This window comes from Mesoplodon densirostris, chromosome 1 (assembly GCF_025265405.1).
Source record: "Mesoplodon densirostris isolate mMesDen1 chromosome 1, mMesDen1 primary haplotype, whole genome shotgun sequence".
NCBI lineage: Eukaryota > Metazoa > Chordata > Mammalia > Artiodactyla > Ziphiidae > Mesoplodon > Mesoplodon densirostris.
In genome coordinates this window covers 72,072,925-72,079,457 of record NC_082661.1, presented here as the reverse complement: position 1 = coordinate 72,079,457, position 6,533 = coordinate 72,072,925, and positions in this window count along the sequence as shown.

The following is a 6,533-nucleotide window of genomic DNA, read 5'->3' as shown; positions in this document are numbered from 1 at the left end:
CAATAGCAGAATATCTAATATATTAACTGGTTGTTATCAAAATTTTGCCAATATATCTTATAGCTACTATTTCAAGCATTTTTAAATTTGTACTTATACCACACTTATACATATTTTTATACCAACTCTCATTCAGGAAGCAACCGTATAACCGTAGTAAAATCATCAAAAGTTCACCAATGCTTTTTTGTATAATATAAGCAACTATAGTTTCTATCATCTAATTATGTATTTTAACAGCAAGCTTGCATTTTACCTACTTCAGTTGTGCTTGCTATCTTTTATCTTTCCAAACAACATATCCTGAATTGCCACAGTCTCTTTCCAAAATGGACTCTTACATCCTCCATGATATGGGAAGAGGGCAGAAGCAGAAATCTGGGTGGTGCCACATAAGAAGATGAGCCACAGGCAAAGGAGCTCATTTCATGACACAAGGAGACTTCAGAGTAGGCAGAAAGAAGAGGCTGCCAGGAGTCTTTTTAAAGCAATTTTCCTGGACCATTTAATACAAGAGGAAACCAAGATCAGTGCTGTAGAAGAAAATAATTATCAGCATATAGGGTTCTCGATATCATTCTTTTCATCTTAGCACATTTTTGATGTTCTACGGCATTTTTATTGTCCTGTGGATTTTTAAAGATACCAGTCTGCTTCTGAGAGTATGACTTCCCTCCTGGTCATCAGAGGGCAGTGGTGGAAGTAAACACTGAGTCAGGGACAGTGCTCAGAACTGCAGCCAGGTCCCAACTGCACTTGTTGGATAAATATAGGTCACTAGGTTCTAGAGGAATCTGCCCCAGCATTGGCTGTGATGATTCATAATACCTAAGGTGTATGAAACCTTGTCAAATTCTTTTTGGAACAAGATGTAAACTTTTCCCATTTAGGATACTCTATCTAGGATAAAATTTGATGCTCATAGATGTTGGACAAAAGGCTCCACATGGAGTTCAGGATCCTGCCTGTCCTACTTAGAGCACTGGGAAAACATCTTTCCAGACGGCAAGAGTTGTAGGTGAAAGTCATGGGGTTTTCTATCATCAGGGTTTCTAATATGGCTGAATAAGTTAGAGGAGATCAAGAAAATGTCTTACTAAGAAGAGCTCTCCAAGAGTTCACACTAAATAGTTTTTAGTGTGATCTGACAGCTGGTCTGAACCATGTTCCTATAGATAATTATTTTTTTACATGGCCTAAAAACTATATAAACAACAGAATGGGATATTTTGAGTTGAGGTTTAGACAGTGTTAATAAAATAAAACATGATAGTTGGCAAAGTACCCTATCCATACTATCATTATGAATGTAGTACCATAGGAACTGCTCTTGCATGCATGCTATTTATACAGTGAAGCTGACCATTAGATGGGGATTATTATTCAAACAGCAGAAGTACTTTGGTGTGAAGGTTGTTAAAAAGTAGAGAGCACTAGATGTCCAAGGTCCAGGATATTTGGCTTTGTCAGCTGATATGGGAGGGAAACCAATTTTTTTTAGGTTATATCCTGCTGGTGGTACAATATTCCTTTAAACAGCCCTTTCACGTTCCACTGTAATCAGGCTACACTCCATCCCCCTGCCCTCTCCTCCCCAGTGCTAGCTATTGTCTTTTGAAAGGTTCAACCCAGCATCACCTCCACCTCTTCCTCTTTATCTTAGTCGTCCACCCATCAATTTTTTATTCCTCTTAAACCTCTGCCTTGTCTTTCAAATTCACTGCACACCATTGCTTTCAATTTCATAAGCTATGTTCTATAGAATGCATTTCTTTGCCCAAAAGGAAGGACTGCAGTAGCATCCTTGTGATAGGAAAAAGGCACTGGTGAGTAAAGTGATGGAGCTGCAGGGTTGCACTGTTTCACTAAGAGGTAAGAGCTGTTATTAGAAGCTCTATTAACAATAGCAATACAGAAAATAAAGGTAATGAATGAGAGTGTAAGAAACTCTGAACTGGTTCAAAATTTATATGTATGCATATATGTATGTATGTGTCTATCTATCTATGTATTTATCTATCTATCTATCCATGTTTCTATCTATATACATTTTGAACCAGTTTGGGGTTTCTTGAACTCTTATTCATTAATTTCATTTTTCATACTGATAGATATAGATATAAATGATATAGATATAGAGCTAGAGAGGCCCTATTGTCTACCATACTGGGTTGAAAATTTAGGCGTCATAATTTGTTCAATAAATGAAAATTCATCAGTTGGGTTTATAATGCGTAAATGATCAAAATTTTCCAAAATTTAACTTGTTCTACCAGGATTCTTCCACACAAAAATGTTTTTATATTTCAAAAGGCAAACCTATATATTTGTCTTCATACCATTTATTTGAGTTTTTCACAAAAGTGCTGAATTTTGAAGTATTCCAACTGAAGTCAATTTGGAATAATCTGAGCACTTTGGTTAAGTTAGTACCAAAGGTACTATTCCAGGTAAATTTTGCCAGAAAGAATTTTGATTTTTATTCTCAATTCAGACTCAGATTAATGTAAGAAACATAATGTTGGCAAAGTAATTTAATTGATTTGGACTCAGACATTATTCTTTTTCGGCTCTTATAATTTTTACTTATTTATCACTTAAGTAATAAATGTCTATGATTTAATAAATTTAGAATAATTAATTTAATAAATTTAGAATATCTCTAATTTAAGAATAATAAAAGGAGAGTATCCAGGATGCTAAAACAATATGGTCTGGTGCTAAAGTTATATTGTTTTAATGTTTCCTAGAACATGAAAAGTGAATGTGTATATGCATGGCCCTCAACAAAGTAACAGAATAAAACATCACATCCAAAACAGGTTAGATAAAAATGATCTAATTTCACACCAGTCCAGGATGATTAAAAACTCACAGCCAACACCTTATGATCACCACATTCAACATCATACACACCCTATAAAGATGGTAAGCTTCAGGCCATGCTGAGTAATGTAAAAGATTTGCTGGAAACACAGCTTTCTAAGAGATGTCTGAAGATGTAAGCACAAAATTCCTGCTTCACTAGAGAGCACTAATGACTAAAATCCCATTGCTGAAACTTTGGCATAGACAATTTAACTTTGGATCCATCTCCTCAATACACATTAACCATTTAACTGAAGAAGCAGGAGTTCTACTAATATATATGGGGATGAATATAGCATCTTTAATAGAGAAGATGCATCAGTCTTTTGTCTCATGATAGTATCTGACCAAAAATATAGAAGTAGATTACAAAATCATTAATATTAACTTTTTAAATTTTTAAACTCCAACATAGCACCATAGGACTTCAAAGTTGAAAACAATGTCCACACCAGGAGAGGAAAAATCATCAATACAACTGTGTGGGATGTGGTGTCATTTCACTGGTCAAAATGCTGATGTGATATCATCCAGAGTTACTTAATGCTCTCTTCTCTACCAAATATCAACTGTGTGTTCCCTTAGGTTCATCGGCAATCTTGCAGGAATCTCCCAGTTTTTAGATACAAAGAAAATCCAGAAATCAATACCCAGGTTATTATGCCATTATCAAAAAACTACAAAAGCCCTGGGTAGAAGAGATGCTGAAAGGTATTAAATATATTACATTTCAGTAACACACAACTAAACTAAAATAAAAATTTTAAAGTTTCCAAATAAAATAATTGTTTAAACTTTGATTTGCATTCATTTTATGCTGAATTTATTCCCAGAATATAAGTTTTTGCTTCTTCTATTTCTTCAGAGATATTGTCTTCTGTGCAACCTCATCTTGTGATTTAAGAACAATTGATTAGACCAGAGAGCAGACAGCAGAAGCAAGAAGAACTACAATTCTACAGCCTGTGGAATGAAAACCACATTCACAGAAAGATAAACAAAATGAAAAGGCAGAGGACAATGTACCAGATGAAGGAACAAGATAAAACTACAGAAAAACAACTAATGAAGTAGAAAGAGGCAACTTTCCAGAAAAAGAATTCAGAATAATGAAAATGGATGAACCAGGACCTTGGAAAAAGAATGGAGGCAAAAACCGAGAAGATGCAAAAAATGTTTAACAAGGACCTAGAAGAATTCAAGAACAAACACCTAGAAGAACTTAAAAACAGAGATGAACAATACAATAACTGAAAGGAAAAATACTCTAGAAGGAAACAATACCAGAATAACTGAGGCAGAAGAGCAGATAAGTGACCTGGAAGATAGAATGGTGAAATTCACTGCTGCAGAACAGAATAAAGAAAAAAGAATGAAAGAAATGAAGACAGCCTAAGAGACCTCTGGGACAACATTAAATGCACCAACATTCACATTATAGGGGTCCCAGAAGGAAAAGAGAGAGAGAAAGTATCCAAGAAAATATTTGGAGAGATTAGAGCCAAAAACTTCCCTAACATGGGAAAGGAACTAGCCACCCAGGTCTAGGAAGTGCAGAGAGTCCCAGGCAGGATATCCAAGGATAAACATGCCAAGACACATAGTATTCAAACTGACAAAAGTTAAAGACAAAGAAAAATAACTAAAAGCAACAAGGAAAAAAATGAAAAATAACATACCGGGGAATCCCCATAACGTTAACAGCTGATTTCTCAGCAGAAACACCACAAGCCAGAAGGGAGTGGCATGATATATTCAAAGTGATGAAAAGGAAGAACCTACAACCAAGATTAATCTACCTGGCGAGGATCTCATTCAGATTGGATGGAGAAAACAAAAGCTTTAAAGACAAGCAAAAGCTAAGAGAATTCAGCACCACCAAACCAGCTCTACAACAAATGCTAAAGAAACTTCCCTAACTGGGAAACACAAGAGAAGAAAAGGACCTACAAAACAAAAACAAAGAAAATCGTAATATGAATACACATATCAATAATTACCTTAAATGTAAATGGATTAAATGCTCCAAGCAAAAGACATAGACTGACTGAATGGATACAAAAACAAGACCCATACATATGCTAACTACAAGAGACCCACTTCAGACCTAGGGACACAAACAGACTGAAAGTGAGGGGATGGAAAAAGATGTTCCATGCAAATGGAAATCAAAAGAAAGCTGGAGTAGCAATACTTATATCAAATAAAATAGACTTTAAAATAAAGAATGTTACAAGAGACAAGGAAGGACACTACATAATGATCAAGGGATCAATCCAAGAAGAAGATATGACAATTGTAAGTATTTATGCACCCAATATAAGAGCACCACAATACCTAAGGCAAATGCTAAGAGCTATAAAACAGGAAATCAACAGTAACATAGTAATAGTGGGGAACTTTAACACCTCACTTACACCAATGGACAGATCATCCAGAGAGAAAATTAATAAGGAAACCCAAGCTTTAAAGGACATAATAGACCAGATAGATTTAATTGATATTTATAGAAAACAGCTACACTTTCTTCTCAAGTGTACATGGCACAATCTCCAGGATAGATCACATCCTGGGTCACAACTCAAGCCTTGGTAAATTTAAGAAAATAGAAATCATATCAAGTATCTTTTCTGACCACAACACTATGAGATTACAAATAAATTACAGGGAAAAAATGTAAAAAACACAAACAGATGGAGGTTAAACAATACATTACTAAATAACCAAGAGATCACTGAAGAAATCAAAGAGGAAATCAGAAAATACCTAGAGACAAATGACAACAAAAACACGACAATCCAAAAACTATGGGATGCAGCAAAAGCAGTTCTAAGAGGGAAGTTTATAGCAATACAATCGTAACTCGAGAAACAAGAAAAAATCTCAAATAAACAATCTAAACTTACAACTAAAGAAACTAGAGAAAGAAGAACAAACAAAACCTAAAGTTAGTAGGAGGAAAGAAATCATAAAGATCAGAGCAGAAAAAATAATGAAATAGAAACAAAGAAAACAATAACAAAGATCAATAAAACTAAAAGCTGGTTCTTTGACAAGATAAACAAAATTGATAAACTTTTAACAAGACTCATCAAGAAAAAGAGGGAGAGGACTCAAATCACTAGAATTAGAAATGAAAAAAGAGAAGTTACAATGGACAAGGCAGAAATACAAAGCATCATAAGAGACTACTACAAGCAACTCCAGGTCAATAAGATGGACAATCTGGAAGAAATGTACAAATTCTTCCAAAGGTATAACCTTCCAAGACTGAACCAGGAAGAAATAGAAAATATGAGCAGACGAATCACAAGAAAAGAAATTGAAACTGTGATTTAAAATCTTTCAACAAAGAAAATTCCAGGACCAGATGGCTTCACAGGTGAATTCTATCAAACATTTAAAGAAGAGCTAATACCTATCCTCAAACTCTTCCAAAAATCTGCAGAAGGAGGACTACTCCCAAACCCATTCTACAAGGCCATGATCACTCTGAAACCAAAGCCAGACAAAGATACTATGAAAAAAGAAAATTACAGACCAATATCAGTGATGAATAAAGATGTAAAAATCCTCTACAAAAGACTAGCAAACAGAATCCAAGAACACATTAAAAGGATACTACACCATGATCAAGTGGGATTTATCCCTGGGATGCAGGGATT